A 22,501-nucleotide genomic window follows, 5' to 3' on the forward strand; every position below is an offset into this window, starting at 1 on the left:
GTGCAAAACAACGTTAACGCTTTTTATTTTCCCCTAGCATACAGGGGAAGCTACATTTCAGCTTGAAAAAGACCATGGAAGTCGAAACATAGCTTCCCTTATATGTTATGGGAGAATAAAAAGCTTTAACGCTGTATTGCACCAACTGATGCTGCTAAGTGTTCTTTTTTCCTTGGATTGACCACAGGGACTCTGGTTTGGATCCCTGACTTAGCTCTGCATAGCTTTCTCTGCCCAGTGTGGGTTTTTGTGGTACTGCATAACTCTCAGTCTTTACCTAGTGTGAATGGAGACTGGTATGGCCAGGCAGCTGGTCCACAAGTAGTGAGGGTCCAATAGGCTTGAGTCAGAAATGGGCCAGGTCTGCAAGATGACTGAAGAACTGCATAACCTAGAGGGAAGAGCAAAAGTGGCTTCTATTAACAGGCCCAGGAGGACTCAAGCAAAGGAGGAGGCTGGAGCTAGAACCTCCTCTACATTCATTATACAGTATGCTAAAAAGAGCCAGTAGGCATGGCACAGCAGTCCATTACCCAAGTTATCCTGCCTGATTACAATGTTGGACCTGCAGATTGCAGCCTGTCCAGCCCAGCAATAGACACAGACAAAGTCTCAGCATGATCACTGCCGTTCAGCACCTCCAGCCTCTCTCACACTCAGGGTGCATTCACATGGGGCGAGTTTCTCACTGAAGGTTTCGTGCATTGCAAGACGCACAAAACTGACACTGAAATAGACTCCATTGTTTTCAATGAGTATATTTACATATGCGATTTTTCTCTTGCAGTGATGCTGCAAGAAAGAAAAATCACACTATGTTCTATTTTTCTGTGAGTACACAGAAATCTCACCCATTGCTTCCAATGGGTAAGAAAAAAATTGCATCACACCCACATGTACATGCGAATTTAATGCAAGTGTGATGCACTTGCAAATGTTCAGCGATGTAATGCAATTTTCTTGCAAATTGCAATGCACTTCTAGTGAACAGCGCAATTTTACAAGCACAATATTTGTCCAAGTTTCTCAGGCCAATATTGCGCTCGCTGGTGTGAATGCACCCTTAGCAGCTGCAGATATTTCTTCCTCCTCACCTGCAGCCCCTAAAGCTCTAATTAGTACGCAGCATCGTGATATTGGCCAAAACTTACTTCTGCGTCACGGCCGCTACGCTGTTACAGTTATGCTTGAGGGCTCTTTCACACGGATGTTGTGATTTTCAGCCACCCAAATCGCGCCAGAAACTCGCATGAATGAAAGGCAGCCACGACCAAGTTGCAGTTACATCTCCCGTTTTCCCACCCATTCAGATGGCCTGGTGCGGAATAGCGTCGGCCGGGGGGAGAGAGTTCAGCTCTACTAAACTCCCTCCCCCTCTCTGCCCCTTTGTGGCTGCTGGCAAAGGGAGAGGGCGAGATGGAGCCGGAGCTTAGCAGAGCTAGTCATGCAAAACTCCCTCCCCTATCTTCCCAGCCTATGGGAGCTGCCGAAAAGGGAAGGGTGAGAGATTTTAGCAACGCAAGCCACTGCTAAATTTCCTCTGCTTTCCCTTTTCTAATGCTTCTCATAGGCTCCCATAGGAGTCTATGGGAATGGCCAGCGTATTCCAGCAAAAGATAGGACAAGACCTATCTTTTCCACTCGACATAAAAGCGGCCGTCCAGAATGCGCTCTGTATGTGCTATCTTTTCCAGACGGATGAATTTACGCACTGGAAAATTGCTCATCTGAACAAATGCATTGGAATCCAGGTGGTCATGATTTTAGGCCGGTGTTTTATTGCTGCAAAATCGCCGCGATAAAACACTCATGTGAAACTGGCCTTAGGCCTCGCTCACACGAGTGTGGTTTACACGCTGCTACAATAGCAACCAATAGCAATCTGTCCTGGTAAAAAAGATAGGACAGCAAGTGCCGACTCTTGTGTCAGCTCCAGTCTGCAGCTCTGTCCATGGTGCTGAACACAGGCTCCTATGGAAGCTGTGGCAGCACTCTGCGTGCAGCACGGACATGTGCACGGGCTGCTCCATAGAGCATGGAGCAGCTCATTCATGTCAGCAGCATGGTTTACATGCTGCTGTAGCAGCGTGTAAACCACGCTCATCTGAACGAGGCCTTGAACTGTACACTGCCAATCCCAATACTGGGGCAAAAGTGAACCATTAATCCATTTAGCTCAGGTTCTGGAATCGGAAATTGGTGTTTAGGTGTGAGGGATTGGATGGGTAGCATGAACCTCCACACTCACACCTAATGCTATGGACTGTTTCTATGTAAAGTGTATTATATTGGTCAACTAAGGGAGGTCTTAGCCCATTTTTATTGCCATCATATATTGTTCCGAGGGATGTATTCCTCACAAAAAAAATGCAAAAAGAAAATTAATATTTATATTAACACTAGTAGTCGAATATGTTGGTATTTGACATTGTTATTTACTAAAGGGGTTCTCTGCTCGTAGTCTATTGTGCATATTTCATACTAATTTGACATCCAAGCGGAAATCCCAAGAGATGCCAATACACAGTCTGCAGTGTTTGTTCACAATGAGTTCCTGCAGCGTGCATTATTTACATATGAACCCAGAGAACCCCTTTAATAAAAGTCTACAGTTCTAAAGTTTTACATCTAAAGGTTTTGCTCTAGGCGCATTACTGGGTTATATCATCAGTCGTCTTATTTGATTAAAATGTGCAATATTTTAAACATTGGTAAAATATAAAGAGCATTAAGTATTCCATATAAGCGAAAGAATAAAATGTAAAAATAGAATATCCTAAAGTAAGAAACAATGGAATGGAAAATAAGGCAAAAATATTCATGATGGAATGTATTTCACATCCTGCTGTGCAATTTCAAAGCACCAAACTGCATAGTTGTTCCGGATAGAAGGTAAAATAGTCCCCCCAGGGCGATCTCATGGTATGTTTGTTACTCCCAAAAGTAAAAAAAAAAAAAAAGCCTACTCTCTGCTAACTGATCAGGAGGTGTCATGTATATCCAGACTGTTAGGATGCACATATTCTACAAGCCGTAGCTAAGTAGACAGGAGTAAATCAGGTCTGATTTATTGGTGACATGCTATCCTACTGCATCGATGTCTTGTCTTTGGTTTGCTGCAGAGCTCCTATTTAGGAAAGATTAATTTTGAATCTGTGTCACCCATGTGTCTCCACAGGTATAAGATCTGTCATCCAGACTGTCACTGGTAACATAAAGGAATCCTGCTTGGGAGTGCAGGATGCCATAAAGAATCTACGGCAAGAAGAAGAGAGAGCGAGACAGAGAGAGAGAACATGTGTTTTATTTTAAAGCCAAAGCACACGAGAAACGAGAAAATTGGTTTTGGCTTCGAACCTTGCTTATTTTAGAGGTGAAAAACAGTCACACCGCTTATAAATATTTGCTCGTATCCCGCAGAATGTAGAAAGAGTTAAACAAAGATCGTTTGGCATTGATACATTAGGACCTCAGCGATCAGTCTTAATCTTGGCAGCTCTTATCAGCCGAGGAAGAGATTTTTAACAACCAAACCATAAGCAAGATAAAGTGTCAACAGTTTCCAAGAAGGGCTTTTCATTGAGCCAAGATGACTTGTCTGTGCTGCAGGCATTAGGACAACATATGTCATTGTGTTTGAGATTGAAGAGCAAAGAGATGTGCCATGTTGCTATGATAATGGTGCCAGTATTTTTAACTGTCTTAACTCTATCGGTGCCAAAAAGATGACTTCTCTGACTTGCATCCATGCTGATCACAGGGTGCCACACGACCTTAAAGTACTTTATGGCCCTCACCAGAATTCTTGTACTCTCTAATTTTAACTTCCACTACGTATTTCTTGTGGGGTATTTATAATATATGTATATATGGATCATTTGAAAATGTGAGATACTTTTTCCGCAGATGCAATTACCAAAAATGGGGCTCAAAAACTTTAGGTCAGTTAGTATTGTGAGGTTGAACTATTTTAATTGTGTTTTTCAGGACTATAGTGCTGATGGAGTATCTCTAGGAAACACCCTCAATATCAAATATTGATGGCCTATCATAAGGATAGGTCATCATTAGAGATGAGCGAGTATACTCGCTAAAGGCAATTGCTCGAGCGAGCATTGCCTTTAGCGAGTACCTGCCCGCTCGAGACTGAAGGTTCGGGTGCCGGCGCAGGGGAGCGGTGAGTAGCGGCTGTCAGCAGGGGAGAGCAGGGGGGAGAGAGGGAGAGAGAGATCTCCCCTCCGTTCCTCCCCGCTCTCCCCCGCAGCTCCCTGCCCGCCGCCGGCACCCAAACCTTCAGTCTTGAGCGGGCAGGTACTCACTAAAGACAATGCTCGCTCGAGCGATTGCCTTTAGCGAGTATACTCGCTCATCTCTAGTCATCATTATTATAGCCCCTCTTAAAGGGGTTGGCCAGTAGTGAACTATTGATGGCATATCCTCAATAGGAGATTTGCATGAGTCTGTCTTTTAGAATCAGCTGTTCATTGGGCCAGCATGCTTGTGCCCTGAGCTGATTTCTGGAGGAAGCAGACAGCTTCATTCTCACTACAGTGATCAGGATTGATATTGCAGGCAAAGTTCACATTCATTTCAGTGGGAACTTAACTTGCAATACCAAGTCTGCCCACTATAGTAAGAAGGGAGCTGTCTGCTTCCTGCAGAAATCAGCTCACTACACAAATGCAGTGGTCTGGTGAACATATGATTGGTGGGAGTCCCAGGCCATAGACCCATACCAATCTTTTATTGATAACCTAACCTGAGGACATGCCATCAGTAGTACATAACCCCTTTAAGTCTCAGTCATAAATCAGGGTCAAAATTACATTAAGTAGGGCTGTTGCCTTGACACTTAAACTGATCAACCATAGCATTAAATTTACTGACAGGTGAGGTGAATAACATTGATTATCAAGTGACAATGGTAACTGTCACACGGTGGGATATTTTAGGCAGCAAGTCAAGTCAGTTCTTGAGGTTGATATGTTGGAAGCAGGAAAAATGGACAACCGTAAGCATCTGACGTTTTTCCAGTATGCAGTCGTTAATACCTATCAAAGTGGTGCAGAAAGGATAACTAATGAAGCAGCAAGGTCATGTGTCCTCAAGGCTCATTCATGCACATGGGGCAGTGAAGACTAGCCCATCTAGTCTAATCACATAGAAGAGACACTGTAACACAAGTTGCTAAAAAAGTTAATACTGACTATGCTAGAAAGGTCTTAGAATGCACAGGGCATCTCGGCCTCATGTACAGACTGGTCGTAGGCGCATACTGACTCCTGTCCATTGCCAAGTGTGCATGCTGACTCATGCTCATTGGCAAAACCACCTAAAATGGACATGTTAACATCAGAACTAGACATTGAAACAGTGGGAAAAGGTGGCCTGGTCTGATAAATCATGTTTTCTTTTACAACATATGCATGGCCAGGTGTATGTGTACCTGGTAGAGAGATGAAACAAGATGTACTATGGGAAGAAGACAAGCCGGCGAAGACATTGTGATGCTTTGCACAATTTTCTACTGGGAAACCTTGGATCTTGGCATTTATGTGGATGTTACTTTGACTTGTATCACCTACCTAAACATTGTTTCAGACCATTGTGCACCCCTTCATGGCAATAGAATTCCTTAATGACAGTGGCCTTTGTCAATAGGAAACGATATTTGAGGAACATGACAAATAGTTCAAGGTGATGACTTGGTCTCCAGATCTCAATCTGATTGAGCATCTTTAGGACATGCTTCAAAAACTAGTCTGATCCATGGAAGCACCACCTTGCAACTTACAGGACTTAAAAGAGGTTTTGTTCAGCCCATGCATCAACCAGTCAGATCTGTTTTGGTGGTAGGAGGAGGACCTGCACAATGTTGGGTAGGTGGTGTTAACGCAATGGCTGATTGACATAGCCCAAGACTTTAAGGAAAACTGGTGGGAAGAAGAAAGCTTCTCCTCTGCTGGTCTCCCCCTTTCCTGCCTTCCTCTCATATACTACATATAGTATATTTTATCCTGCAGATAGGTCAATAGTTTCTGCCCATAAATCGCCTTTAAAGCAAGGGTTAATCCAAAGATACAAGCGGTATAGAGTAGGAAAAACATTTTATATACTCAGAACACATGAAAGATTCTAGAATAGGAAGTTAAGTAAAAATTAACGAAGGGAAAAGCTCCTCTGATCCAACACAACATATTGGTCTGCCTAAAGTACCATTCCCTTAATTCATATTGTCAGGGCAATGACAGAACAAGGTACATATTTTAGCTAATGCTCATATTTCAGGAAAGCTCTATTTTCCTTCAGCTATATTCACCGGTAATGAACGTGCAGCACTGCAGATATATAATATCTTTTGCTCTATTTTTTGGCTATGTTCTCACAACCTCTTATTTTCTTTTTTTTTTCTTTTTTTTATTAAATTTGCATTTATGACCATTTCCTCCAAACCCGGAGATGAATAATTGTGCCAGCGCTCTGCTTTCATGCTCTATTTAACAAAACTTGTTTTTTTTTTGCCTTCTTCATCTTAGGGTTGCATTTTTAAAATAATGGTAAACCCGAAGAAAATCATTTCTTTACAACTCCTCTATAAAAAGAGAAGCTATGCCTTAAAAATAATTAAACTTAAAAGTTATAAATCAGCTTGTTCTGTATTCTCCGTCTCAAGCCTCCGGAGGCTGCTTCTCCGCTATCTAACCGTAGAAGCGGCTTCTTATATTTTTGGGACAAAAGGCATTTTTATTACAGTAATTTATCACCGATATAAAAGAGGCTCTTCTGAAACACTGAATAATTTTGAAAGAAATATGTTTTTAAAATTAAAAATGCAGGATGTGTGCACACTGGGGTCCCCCGGGAGGCATTTCTGCAAGTACTGTAACTGCGCAGATAGTTTTAATGCGGTTGCCTTCCATTATTTAAAGTGTGATTGTATTTCTCCTGCTCGCAGCTTTGTCAGCTATAAATAAAAAATAAGGGTTGAATTGTATTGAGTATCAGTAAGCACCTCTATTATTGATACTTAATGTGACTTTGAAAGAATATGGCATAAGCTTTATTTTGATCTTAAACCCTTTTGGCTACAATGTGGGAAGAAAAAGCTGATTGTCAAAAATCTGAATGCGTTTTCCTCCCTTGTTCTTTAGAGTCCTCAGGTGATACACATTTAACCTGAGCAGAGTTACAGAACATCTCGAAAATATAAAGCTAGACGGCGGGTACTAATGTCTAGCGCTCCTTGAGACCAACATTTCTTTCTTGTAAATCATTTCAGATTGTTTTACGAATGGTAATACAATCAGGTTTTGCGCTTGGTGACAATGATACTTGGAAGTGGCCAAGAAGTTGTCCGTGAGAGAAATTCTATAATCTAGTTGTAACTCTTCTAAATAATAATTGGGTTAGCATAAAATTATTATTATTTTCATATATTATATGTTTGAGCCTCTAATATCAGAGCTTCACACTTTTGAGATGTAGCCAAGGAAGACACATTTTTTTCCAGGGGATGAAACGTCAATGTATCTTCATGATCCAGGAGTGAAGAATCAATCCATGCAATGGTGGCACACCTCTTCTCCAAGGCCTTAGAAGTTCAAGTGATCAGCACAGAAAGTCATGTTGACTGTTTTTTTGGAATGACAAGGACGTCATTCTCCTTGATTTTCTGGAATGAGGCCGTACTATCAACAGCGAGTGGTACATTTAGGCACTTCAGAAGCTTTGAGAAGCTATTAGGAGGAAGAGACCGCACAGGAATCTGAAAGCTATTCACATTCACCATGACAATGCGAGACCGCACACCTCTTTGGCAACAAAGCAGGGGATAGGCAAATTAGGCTGGTCCGTGGTCCCCCATCCATTGTACAGCCCGGATTTGGCGCTCATCGACTTCTATCTGTTCAGTCCAATGATGGACAGTCTTCGGGGACAACGATTTGATGACACAGACGAGGTGAAAGTGATTGTGAAGAAATGGATATGACAATGTACACCTGACATTTTTCAAAGAGGATTCAAGGGTTGGGTTCAACGCTGGTGAAAATGCATTGCTTTTAATGCAGACTATATTGAGTAGCAAATTTGTGTAGTGGAGGAGTCATTCCAACTATATGGGCAATTTGAACGATCTACATCAGTTAATAAAAACGTTTTGACCACTTTTGCATTACATTTAGTACGACCTTCGTATAATGGGTGCAGAGAGTGCCGTTACACCTGGGCCTCGGACATTTAAGGTCTGTCTTCTGGTATGAGGTGGCCAGTACTATAAATGAAGGTTGGGGGGCCCTGTTACAGATTTTGAATTAAGACCCAGTAACTTCAAGATGCCATATTATTATGGGATTATACAAGTTCTTGGCTAGCCTCAGCTATGTGTAGCTGTGGTTATACATTGTGCTAGCCACCAGCTTGTAGGGTAAGAGCAGGTGGACATAAGCAGCAGGCAATCATCCCGCTTAGGTCTGCCTGGTCAGATGATCTACTTCCTCTATGTGGCAGTGTCCCGTGGAGCTATATGAATCATCCTCCTCTTGTCTAAGTCTCCTCCTCTCTGGTGTTTCAAGGTGCCACTTTCAGCTCCTCAACACCAATGCAACACAGTGGCTTAGTACCTCTACTGTATTTAACTTAGGAGCTTGGTTCTGGTGCTGTATTTATGTACTTACCTGGGTTCTGGTACTGTATTTATTTTATGAGCTTGTCTTTGTTGCTTTATTTCTGTTATGGGTTTGGTTCTGGTACAGTATTTAGTCCCAGTGTTGTTCGGCAGTTCTAATGTGGGTATGTTCCTATCTTGCTGCTTTCTGCACAAGGCGAACACAGGCAGCCTGCCTATCAGTGAAATATATTTAGCTTTTTTCTTACGATAAGGGCACCAAGAGAAATTCCAAACAAGGTGCCATTAAACCGAAGTCTGACATTTCATACTCAAATACATGTATAACAGAGCTAGATTCATCCTTTTAAGAATGACTCCTATTTTTTATAACTACTGCTCTGGTTGCTCGTCAAATATAGAATACAATTCAAAGTCATCACTCTCATCCATGAAGCTTTCCATAGTGCTGCGCAGCTCTATATGTCCTCCCTCATCTCTGTCTATCATCCTACCCGTGCTCTCAGCTTTGCTAATGACCTTAGACTAAATTCCCCTTTAAACCAAACCTCCCACTCCCGTCTGTAAGATTTCTTCAGATCGGCACTAGTTCTCTGGAATGCGCTAACCCAGACAATCAGGTTAATTCTTAACGCCCACAGCTTTAAGCATGCCCTCAAAACATATTTTCTGGGAGGCCTACCATATTCCCTAATCTGACTCTTCTCCGCTTACTAGGCTTTTATACTTCCCCTTGGAAACCTGATCCCCTTTTTACCACTGTGTTCCCCACACACCCTAATGCAATTCTTACCTATTTACGACTGGTGACCATCTCAGAGCTTTTTTTGTATAGCACCCTGTATTAAAATTTTTTGGGGGGACTGGATTGTACAGAACAAGTTTTTATAACTCTTGTATCCCCTCTATTTCCTCATAGGGTAGCAGGGCCCTCACCCCTTTTGTACAAAATCTCCATCAGTTTAGTACTGTATGTTATATCTTATTTTGTGTGTGTTCCCTCTGATTTTGTAAAGCGCTGCTAAATATGTTGGCGTTCTGGAAATAAAGAAGACGATGATGATTATTATTATCAGTGACCAAAAATACTTTCTCAAGGGTGCCACCAAAGGTTATGTTGTACATTGCCAGTGATCAGAAAGGCGCAGGCACTTTCAATGTGACGAAGAATATTGATTGGTGTTCTTTGCAAGTTTAACCACACAACATACTGGAAATTTAAAGGGGTTACCTTGTTACTGGACAACCCCTTTTTAATAGGGAGGAGGGGTTAAAATAATAAACTGAAACATACCCATCCACGGCCGCTGGAACCCAACACTGCAGCACCGCTGTGATCCCGGTGGTTGTAGTGATTGCTGACATCACAGGAACTCATGTGACCAATGCAGCCAATAAGAGGCTGCAGTGTCACGTTCCTGAACACCTGGCATCATGGCGCTCAGGATGTGAGTGCAAATGCCAGGAGTATGAGAGTTGATGCTGCAGCCTCTCATTGGAGTTTCTGTGACGTCAGCGATCACAACAACCAGAGGGACCACAGCGGTGCTTCAACATTGGTTCCCAGTGGCTGTGGAGGGGTAAGTGTGTTTCAGTTTATTATTTTAACTCCTTCTGCAATATTGAAGCAGAGTTGTCCAGTAGCCAGACAACCATTTAACCAAGCCAGTGTTTTCACAAGCAAACATTAATGTAGAGTGAGTGAGAACATTTCATGAAGTCATTGTGTTATTCGAAGTCATGATACCATCATTAAGGTGTACCAAATGGCACACTGAGCTCTGCTATACTTCACATATGTAGTTGACAATGGATTACACACTAAAGAAATACAGTCTGTATGACTTTATCGTAAAGTATGGCCGAATGCTTTTTCATCTATCTTGTATTTCTCATTTTTCTCAACATATTTGCTCCGTATTTACATTACAGATACCCGCTAGCTGCACATCTATTACCATTAATTTGCGGGAAGGCTATAATGTAATTAGTTACTAATTTAATCATGACATACTTAGCAAGATGTTTAATAAGAATGGCTTGTGTATTTATATATAATTTAGAGAAATATTAGAAAATATTTCTTGTCGCCGTAGAATGAAGCGGAGTCTTATACCTGACAGTCAGGAAATGTCTTTGCCATCAATGTTTTAAATTGAACGTGTCATCAGAAAATCACTTACTGTTTAAATCAAGTTTTTATGTTAAACATATTTTAAACATTTTTGGTGATTTTTTTTTTTTTTATGTCACAATTTTTATTTTTTTTTAAATCCTGAAGTGTTGAAGATTTCACACTCACCACTAAGCCTAATAATAGACTGATGATTCCTGTTCTATAGAGATGACTTCTCAGCAGTCATCACAATGACATTGAAAGGTAACACCTATATACAGATAACACAGGGTCCACTATTCACAATGGGTGACGGTCACAGCTCACCTCTTCCCCCTCCCTGCAAAATGATCTTTGCACAGAGAATGTCCACAACACTTTCTCATAGAAGTCAATAAGTTGTCTCCAGCCTATAGATTCCTATGGCCTAAGGAGCTGCTGGAAAGCAACTCTATGAATACTGTTAGTAGCAGATCAGACTAGATGTCTGTTCCCATAACCCTGTGCAAAAAGCAGAATAAAAATACACCACCAGAAATAATAGACATTAGAAAAAAAGAAAATAGTTATCAGTATCTGATTTCAATTAACAAAAAATATACTGTAGGTGGTACATTCCATTTACGGTTACCATAAATACGCTGATTATATCAAAATGAACTTTCTGTACATTTCTTCTTGTTTTTGAAAATCCTGCATAACTAATAGATTGAATGACGCAGATGTAGCAGACTTCAGATCGGCATATCTGGCATTTCACGTTGCAGCCTAAGTTTTCTGCATCTGTTGTTGTCTGTAAGACTGACGCTAAACGTATGAGTTATTATAACTCAGCGAGTTGTTATGATGAAAAAATGAAAAAGTTGATATCTTCTTTATAAGTACTGTAAACTGCAGCAGTTGAACAGAGGGGCAATACTCAAAACTAAGATGTCTATGGCTTCACACACATGCCCATATTACGGTCCCATGCAGTGCCAGCGCTAGGTTAGATGACTTCCGCGTGGAGTTTTATTGGTGCAGTACCACCCTGGTCATAAGGAAAAGGTGATATATATTATACTGATAGGCAATCTACCTTTATTCGGCTTGAGCAAAAAGTGGCAAAATAGCAGCATATTCACACCAGAATAGCTCGGTAAATATAGTTCTAGAACCAAGCTCATAACATAAATACAGCACCAGAACCAAACATATATATACAATACAGTACATTCTCAGAACATAAATACAATTCCAGAAGCAAGCTCTTACCATAAACGCAGCACTAGAATTAAGCTAATATCATAAATGCAGCAGCAAAAGCAACCTCATAGCATAAGTACAGCACCAGAAGCAAACTCATAACATGAATACAGCCCCAGTACCAAGCTCATAACAGAAATACAGTGGCAGAACTATGCAGTTGTGTTGCGGAGCTGGCAGCAGTGAGTAGAAACATCAGATTTGAAACACATAAAACAAAGCGGACAGTGGGCAAAGGTTCTGGTGTGGAAGGAACGTGGAGGTTTAATGAAGAGTGCTGATGATGTAGTGACACTACAAAGCCATTAGGCAATACAGGTTTCAAGGACATAAAGGGGAGGTGCAAGAAAAAAAATCTAGGATCTTGGTGTGAAACAGAAAAGGGATGATTGACTCCGAGGTGATAAAAAATGTTATTAAATGGCAGCACATGACGCATTTCGGAGTAAAGCAGCCTCTTTCTTAAACAGCTGGAATAAACTGCCTGACAGATATTAAATGATCAAATGGAGGGGACAGAGCCAGGAGGAGGATGAGTCACATAGAGCCGCAAGAGACTGATGCACAGAGGAAGATCATCTCACCAGGCGGACCGAAGAGGGCAGATTGCTTCCAGTGTACATCCACCTGGTGCCCCCCTACAAGCTGGTGGCCAACACCCTGTACACAGGTCACATAGCCAACTATATGTGTGTACAGCAGAGCTAACTGGCACAAATGTATCTTATGCAGTTGATCAAATTGTATCAATGAATAGCCATTGCTTATATCAATTGAACATGATGTCGAAAGATCAAAGGTAAACCAAATTGATTGGTTGCTATGTAGCTTCAAGAAACCTGATCTTTCCATGCCCAACTTGTTTAGGCTTTAATATTGAATATTTAAAATGAGATTTTCTTAGGATTATGACCTTGTCAAGGGTACAGCGAAAGGTTATGGAGTCCAGTCTATCTTTCTTATTTACATCATGTAATTAAATTCATAAACCTTGTACTATGCCTACCAGCCATGTGAGTAATTGGGACTGCTGCTTAGAGTGGCTTCAGTACCACGGACAGCGGTGAAAAGATTTATCAGCTAATGTTATAATACTCCGGAGAAGAAAAATACCATGAAATATGCAGTATTACGATGTATGTCAACTGTGAATGCGTTCAAAAAGTGAATGACTATAAGTGGTAACCATAAAATAATGAGCAACTCAGTAAAAAACAGTATTAACACCTTCCTGACACACATTGGGCTATGTAGGTGCTAACTGCACATACCCCATGTCGTTAGGAAGTATATGGACATTCATAGCATATGCTGTGTATACAGTGGGCTAGGGAGTCAAGCCTGCTCTATATACACCTGCTTGCAACAGCCAAGATCCGAGATAACTCAGATTGAGGCTGTTAACCCTTTAAATTCTGCAGTCAAATCTGAGAGTAGCATTTAAATCTCCCAAACAGCCTCATCATGATTAGATTACTGGATTGCCGTCTGGGTGTCATGGCAGCCTGGGGCCTTCTGAAGGTCATCGTGGCTGCCATGATTATTTGCTTATTAAAACATGCCTTTAATAAGCAGCCTGTAATATAGTATAATGCAATACTATAGTTGTTACCATGCAGGGCGGCACGGGGTCCCGCGGTCGGCGCGCGTTGCTCCGGCGGCGGCTCCGGCGGCCTGAAGCCCTGTGTCGGGGTTATCCCAGCGGCTTGGGGTGGCCGGTGGGCGGCAGCATGGGCGTGTCCGCCCGTAGGGTGCCGCCCGCACTCCTCCATCCTTCTTATACAGCAGTGGGTGGAGTTGCCTCCTCCCACTCTCCACCCCTGGGCGGAGCCTTGTGGTTAAAAGACTGGCAGTGATTTGAGCTCACTGCCAGTTATTGGTTCTGCTTGCACCTAGCCAGTCTGTCTGCAGTTACCCTCAGCCAGTCCCTAGTTGCCGGTCAGCTCCTTCTGGTTCCCTATTGCTCTGTCTGGTTCTTGTTGGTTCTGCTAGCCTCTAGTCAGGTCTGTCTCAGTATGCTCTAGTTGCTCGTCAGTGTCCTGTCAGTTTGCCTGTGAGCTCCATCTCCAGCCTTACTCTGCTTGTAAGTTCTGTTGGTCTGTTCCACCTGCCTTTTCTGTTGGCACTCTGTCCCCTGTTAGTAGTTCCATCTAGGTAGTCGCAGGGGTCCCTAGCCAGCACAGGGACCGCCGCCCAGTTGTCCGCCTGGGGTTAGCCAGGGCTGAGGCAAGTAGGCAGGGACAGTGGGGTGCGGGAAGATCAGGGCACCCCACCTGGCACTCGGGGGGCAGAGTGCCATAACAATAGTATTGCATTAGGGCTCGGTCAGACTAGCGTGTATTACACGCTGGTACAGCAGCGTGTAAAACCACGCTTTTATAGCAACCCATAGGTTTAGAATCTGCACTTCTAAAAAAAAATGGACAGCGAATGCCGACCTGCCTGTCAGCTCCGTGGTGCATGCTGTCTAGGGTGCTTACCATAGGTTCCTATAGGAGCCATGAAAGCAGGCTGCTCACACCATGGATGTGTGAACGGGCTGCTCCGTGGAGCTAGGGGCAGCCCGCTCACGCGCAGAATTCCCTGCATGTCAACAGCGTGGTTTACACATTGCCTAGCAGCATGTAAGCCACGCTCGTCTGACCGAGCCCTTATACTGCATAAGTGATCAAGTTCAAGTTACCTATGGGAACTAAGAAAAAACTAAACTAAAAACTCTTAATTATTACAAAAAGGTTTTTAAAAAACACCCCTTTCCCAGTTGTCACATGAAAAAAATTTAAAAATTGGTTGTGCTGCATCCATAAAGGTCCAATTTATTAAAAAGTCACATTAATCTCACACGGGGTATGCCATCAGAAAAAAAATATACAATGCCAGAATTGCTATGTTTTGGTCACCCTGTCTCCTAGAAAAAAAGGGAATAAAAAGCGATAAAAAAGTTGTATGCACTCCAAAATGGTACTAATAGAAACTACAGTTTGTTCTGCAAAATTAAGCCTTCACACAGCCCTATTGATGAGAAAATTAAAAAAAAAGTATATATTTTTTAAAGTAGGGGTGCCAGAACTGCATAATGTGGCCTGGATACAGGATAGTCAGTGTGGCTTAAATGTGTATTCTGGTGATGCAAAGTGAAGTTATATGCCACATAAGGCGATAACACATAATTTTGCAATATGATGTTATATTACAAAGCTGCAGAGATATTACCTGCAGTACTTTACTTGTGGTCTTCCCCTCTCTGCTTAGTTCTCCATTGGTATCCAATAGTTAAGACCTGCATGCTCCTCTATTTTACTGGTCAGGCAGGCTCAGTGCCTCCAAATTCTGTAATGACGACACAGTTGCACAGTTATGAATGCGCACTTATCAATAACTGTCAATGAGGCATTGTGGGAGATGTTGTTTTTGCAGTCAGCCATTTGTAATAAAATGCGGAAATCTGAAGATGGCTGGAAAGCAGCGGAGGCGCAGGTTGGCAAAAAAAGGTACAGTTTGATCATTTAGATCAGTGGTTCCCAAAGTGGTCTGTATGGACCACCAGGGGTTGATTTTGATGTCAGCGAGAAAAAAATTTGGGGGGTGCACGAGATGTAAATGGGGGTCCATGTGAGCGGACTCTATTTAGGCAGGTCATCATGAATATTTAGGTGTTCTGTAAATGACATAATACACCTTACACAGATTGTGTACATAATACCTATAATAGACATAGAAATTACTGACCTCTTTGATATTTCATTGTTTTTGTAGAGTTTGCACAAAACTTGTTGCTCTCTGGCGACAGACACAACAGACCTGCGCAGTCACTAATTTACCTATAAAGTTTCTACTGCGAATTGTTTTAACATGATCCGCCGGAGCCCAAGAGGTTTTGTGTGAACTATACCCATCTGCTTTGTGGTGGGCTATGTTCATGGGCAGGTTATTACAAGTTTTCCTACCGGCAGCAACGCATCTCGCGTACCTGCTGCTTATCCTGCATTATGGACTATCGCAAGAAACTGTTTTCCATCTTCATACCTCGTGGAAAGGGGTTTTAGTGCGGTCGCCAATCTTAATAAAAATATTGGCGATCAAAATATATTGATTGCAAATCACTGTAGGTGGAGATTTAAGACTAAAACTCACTAGTGTGAAGCCAAATATTGAACAATTACTATCAGAGCATCCGGCTCATCCCTCCCATTAACTGCATTATTTGTGTAGTCATTTTATGGAAGAACTTTACTGGGTTCTGATTTGTTTCGTCCCAAATCCAAATATTTACTTGCATTTTGTGTCTTTTCTATAAAGATCTGAATAAAAATTGCACGTTTTTCTTTTTTTTACAATTGTCCACTCTACATAAATCTCGATCTAAGTGAGCAGCGCCATGCCAGCTGGAAAAAAAACCCATTTGACTTTAGTAAGTTAAGGAAAATTTAATATAAGGCTGGCTGCATACGGCCGGATTTGCACTGCGGAATCCAGAGCGGGTGTTCACCTCCAGATTCTGCAGCAAATACCGCCCATAACATGCTATTGAAAAATGCTTTTTCCTGCACATGAGCAGAAATCAATTGCAATTTTCTGTTCGTGGAGGAAATATCGTAGCATATTCTATTTTTAAGCAAATTCTGCGTGAACTGCTTCCATTGAAGTCAGTGGAAGCTGTCCGACCCGCAGCCCTTCCACAAATAATATTGCGGAAAGTTCACAGATTCCGCGTCATCGCTAGGTAATGATGCAGGAAAAGCAGGGTTTCAAGAAAAAAGAACTCGGACTGTACATGTCACGTCACAGTCAAGTCTTTGCCAGCACACCTTTGTTTTTGTGGATTCTATCCTTACTAGTTAGGGTTAACATCTCCTGTGTTTACTAGTCCAGGTTAATTTGTCCTGCAACTGTCAACGAGGTGTGGCTAGTGATTGACATTTCTGTCAGCCAATCAGCTTCTTCCTCTTCCCTATATAATTCAGCTCTTCCTGGCTGGGAGTTGCTGATAATTTTCAGTGTTCCCTGAGCTGTCAGCCTGCTCAGAGCTCCTGTGTGTTGGGCTTCTGGGTTTAGGTTTGTTCCCTGTTTTGTATCTGTTGTTTGTCTGGTATTCTATTGTTCTTGTCTTTTAGTTATTGTCAGTCTCTATTTGTTCCTTGGTTGCCAGTACTCTGGTTCTCCTCGGACCCCCATCCTGTCCTCGTGCAAGAAAGTGGGCTCATCCCTTTCAGAACGAGTGCTTCACTACAAGGTGGGTTCAGTCTAAGGGGTTCTGAGTGCCCTGCTCTGTCCAATACCTCACTTCTCTGTCCAGCCTGCATCTAGCCACCTATATAGCTAATTTTCACGTCCATTATGGCTGCCCTTGTACCAGGTTCCTGTTAATAGTCCAGGATGAACGTAACAGTTGAGCCGTGGGGACCATCTGCAGTAAAGAAGTGGGGACCATCACAGAAAAGAAGAAGAAATGATAGGTATGTGCAGATGTGGAAAACGACTACGGAAAACAAAAAAATTGGCAAGTGGTCTATGGGGCAAAAAAGTTTGGGAACCTCTGATTTAGATGGACAAAAGGATCTGAGTGACATTGACAAGGGCCAAAGTGTGTTGTTTCAATGACTGGGTCAGAGCATCTCCAAAATGGTTGGTGTTCCTGAAATGTAGTTTTTAGTATCGACCAAAAGTGGCCCAAGGGAGGTGAACTGGCATCAGGATCATGGCTCATTGATGCATGTGCGGAGGGAAGGCTAACCCGATCCCACAGAAAAGTGACTGTAGCACAAATTGCTGAAATAGTTAGGCCATGGCTATGATAGAAAGGTGTCAGACCAGGTAGAGCATCATAGCTTGTTGTGTATGGGGCTGTACAGCCACAGACCAATCAGAGTGCCCATGCTGACACCTGTCCACCTCTAAAAGTGCCTATAATGGGCACATGAGCATCGGAACTGAACCATTGACCAATAAAAGAAGGTGGCCGGTCTGATGAATCATGCTTTCTTTTACATCATGTGGACTGCCGAGTACATGTGTGTGGCTTACCTAAAAAGAGATGACACCAGGATGCACTATGGGAAGTAGACATGCTGGTGGGGGCAATTTAATGTTCTGGGAAACCTTGAGTATTGATATTCATGTGGATGTTACTTTGACACATACCGCCTACCTAAATATTGTAAAGACCGAGTACACCCCATCATGGGAATGCTATTTCCCAATAGCAGTGTCCCCTTTCAGCAGGATAATGCACCCTGCCACACTGTAAAAATGGTTCAGGAATCGTTCAAGAAATATGATAAAGGGTTCAAGGTAATGACTTGACCTCTGTATTTCCCAGATTTCAATCCAATTGAGTATATGTGAAATGTGGTGGAAAACAAGTCTAGTTCTTGGAGGAGGCACCTCACAACTTAAAGGACTTAAAAGATCTGCTAATAATGTCTTGGAAATAGATACCACAGAACACCTCCAGAGGTCTTGTGAAGTTTGTGCCTTGATGGGATGGAGCCGTTATGGTGGTATAAGAAGAACCTACACAATATTAGGTGGATTGTTTTAATGTCATGGCTGATCAATGTATGTCTTCTGCTTCTTGAGATCTAACATATGTTAGATCAGAGGAGACCGGGCCATTGTACATAGGGATTTAATTTACAAGATCATCTAAGAGGTGTCAGTATATCATTCTACATTGGTACTTCACATCGCTCTCCTATGTGACTAGAATGTGATCATTATTTCTATAACATTGTGTATTAGTGGCTTTATCTCTAAAGATTTTTTGGCCTTTTTTAACTGACCTTTCACAGTGACACATGCAGTTTCTTACTATGAAGCCATACGCTGTCTCAATGCAAAATCTTATTACAGAACATATCTCTGTTATATGACATCTAATGGAATAGATGTTTCTGTGGAACTAGACAGATTAAAAAAAGCCCCTCCGTTTGAGAGATATAGATGTACAATATAACCCCAAAGACCTCTACATGTGCTATATTAGAGTTCTGCACAACTTGAAAGCAGTTGTGTGCATGAGCCCTTGGAGATCCTTATAAAGTTTTCTTAAAGTGAATCTATCAGCTGGAACATGCTGTCTTAACTGCAGGCAGCATGTTATAGAGCAGGAGGAGCTGAGCAGATTGATACATAGCTTTACGGAAAAAGATTCATAAAAAAATGCTGAACAATGGTACATTGGTCAAGAGGGGTGTCATCTTTCCTTAAGGAGAGCACCCAAAAAGTGTGTGGAGACACCTATGGGGTGAGTGGGTCGGGGTGAGGGAGTGTGCATCATCTCTCCCCAAGGAGAGCACCCAAAAGGGGTGTAAGAAGACACCTGAGAGGTGAGCAAGGAGACTTATAAGGCGTTGCATGCTCCTCTGAGTAATTTATGCAAATAAGGAAGATGGAACAATACCTCTGCAGCGCCACTTATTGGATGGCAGCAATTTTTCATGAAAAACGTCATGACACCCTTGCTTCACCCTCTATATTCACCTGATCTCGCTCCGTGCAACTATTTTTTACTGGTGCATTGAGTAGTGGAAAAGGAAAAAAAATTCCCAGCGGCACGTTGTTCCCATGAATCAGCCATCACAAAATAGGCAAAAAAATGTATCACTGGAGCCAAACTTAACTTTCCCCAACAATGTTGGCCAGCATATAATCTCAGTAGGGTTCAACAGACATTCATCTAGCACCAGAAGCCTTTACTAGTAACGCCCCATCCACCAAAAGAAGATTCCTGTTCCTTTCGGGTATCCCCTGGAACATCTTAGCCTGGTGTGATACGGTTTGTTATCAAAACAACTCTGCCCTCATATGTATACCTTATGTAATGACACGCTATGCCTCATGTTCACTCATCATCACCATAGCATCTACAGGCTGAGCCATAGAAAAGTAGCCCAACATCATGCTCTTACAAAAGCGGTCTATAAAAATATCTGTTTTTAGGCGTATTCATCATTCTGAACATGCTCGGAGTGTGGAACACATAGAAACCTGGACGGGGAAGAGGCAGAATACAGTCAGCCAGGAGTGGGAGGGACAGAGCTGATAGCAGTCACTGCCCAGTACTACAGTCCTGACTTCTAGGTTTTCCATGTTCTGAGCATGCTCAGGATGCAATAATGAATAATTACTTTGTTGCCTATACTAACCAGTCACAGTACAGCTGTAATTTCTTATACTGCTGGGGTAAAACAAAAACTGTGCTGTGATTGGTTGCTATGGGTAGAGTTGTTTTGATAACAAACTGCACCACATTAGATTAGACCATCTACACATGGCACAGACGGATTCCGCATGCAGGTTCCTGCAGCAGAATCCATCTGTGACCCCAGCCGGCGACCCCGCATACCTGCATTTTCTGTATGCGGATGACCATGGATGCTCACTAGAGATGAGCGAGTATACTCGCTAAGGCATATTACTCGAGTGAGTAGTGCCTTAGCCGAGTATCTCCCCGCTCGTCTCTAAAGATTCGGTGGCTGGCACGGGTGACAGGTGTGTTGCGGCGGGGAGTGGGGGGGGGGAGCGGGGGGAGAGAGGGAGAGATCCCCCCTCCGTTCCTCCCCGCTCTCCCCCGCCGCTCCCCGTCGGCCCCCGAATCTTTACAGACGAGCGGGCAGATACTCGGCTAAGGCACTACTCGCTCGAGTAATGTGCCTTAGCGAGTATACTCGCTCATCTCTAATGCTCACCGTCCATTGACTTCAATGGAGATTGTCTGCATGGAGTCCGCAGCAAAATAGAGCGTGCTCCGTTTTTTTTTCCTCCTCTCGCACAATACGCAATTTGTTTTCGCGAGTGTGAAGGAAAAAGCGATTTTTACATACCTTTCAATGCATGCTATTTGCTGCAGTAGTGTGAAGCTGGCCTCAGGCGGCTGTAAGTTCACAACACGCCACCCACTGGAGACATGTGAACGGCACGCATCAAGTACGCAATGGCATTGCATACTTGCTTCATGCTGCCAATCACCATGCACATGCCAAGATAGAACATGCTGTGATTTATTAAATTTTTTTGAATGTATATATCACGCAATTCGTGTGAGCAGCAGCCTACGGGAGATTGGTACAATGTATTACGAGTGCAAAACCATGAGCACACGGCCAAAAAAGTATATATATATTAGATTAACTCCATATTACAATCCTGCAGAACAGAGACCAAATGCGGAGTAAAAATATGCTCATCTGCAAGCATCCTTAATTAGATTTAATACAACTGGAGCAGATCTTCACTGCTTTGCTGCTCTCGCACCTTTCCCCATCTCTCCTTCTACTTGCCACAACCTATTGTTCGCCCTGTCCATTATGTTATCTCATAAAAGCTTGTGCGATATTTTGTGTTTTCCATGTCTTCTTGCATTTGGGAAGACGCGGCTCCTGTGAGTGTTCGCTACAAACAAGCATTACCACTGCCACCATCTGTTGGGCTTACATATATTAAAGGAAACTATTACCCATGGGTTTTCCAGCTCCTGCACAAGTATTTGACTTTCAAATCACAGATAATCCTTCTTCAGGGCGATGTAGACCTTTCTGATGAACTGCAACATGATATTTTTCATAATTAAATGGTTTTAAACCAATTAAAGATCTGTATAGCTCCAAACCTATTATTCTGAATTTTGTGAATGGTAATATGACCGCTATATTTCTATTTTTGTAAGTGTTCGCGGTAGTATTATCGCCATTAGTCTTTTATCGATTACTGCAATTATTCTGCTATGAGAATAAGCTAATTCATCAAAATGTGATCGACAGCTCTGCAGTTTTTTAATATATTTTATGCTTTTATTTCTCATCATTTTCAAGATCCTTGCTCAGGGACTTTTCACATGGGATGGGATTACGGCGCAGGATGCAGCCAAATCCGCTGTTGCGGAATTCTATACCAAAATGCGCAGGTTTAACTTCAGATGTGGATACGGAATCGCAGGAAAGCTTTAAGCCATATTTAATTCCACATCAAAATCCACAGATAGCCTGCGGATTTTGATGCGGAATTTACTGTGGCTTGTGATGCTTCGTGCAGCAGCATTATTGTTAACCGCTTCAGAACCATAGAGTTTTCATTTTCTTTTTTTTAATTTTCATCTGATTCCAAGAGACATAACTTTTTTATTTTGCAATACACATAGCCCAATGAGGAGGCTATGTGTATTGCAGGAGAGGGTCAGTTTTTTAATGGTACCATTTTATGTGCCATATAACGTATGGAAAAACTTAAAAATTGCGGAGAAGAAAATGCAATTGCACCATTTTGGGGGAGTTCGTTTTTAAAGCGTTTACCCTGCAGTTTAAATAGCATAAGAACTTTGTTCGATGGGTCAGTACAATTACAGTGATACCAAATTTAAATAGGTTTTCATGTTTTTCCACTTTTAAAAAGTAAATACAGTTTTTGCTTAAAAATAGTTTTCTGCTACCATATTCTGAGACTCGTACATTTTTACTTTTCCATTGGGCTGTTTGGGGCTCGTTTTTCTTTTTTTTGAGAAGTAAACTAGAGTTTTT

The sequence above is a fragment of the Eleutherodactylus coqui genome, chromosome 10, assembly GCF_035609145.1.
Source record: "Eleutherodactylus coqui strain aEleCoq1 chromosome 10, aEleCoq1.hap1, whole genome shotgun sequence".
Taxonomy (NCBI): Eukaryota; Metazoa; Chordata; class Amphibia; order Anura; family Eleutherodactylidae; genus Eleutherodactylus; species Eleutherodactylus coqui.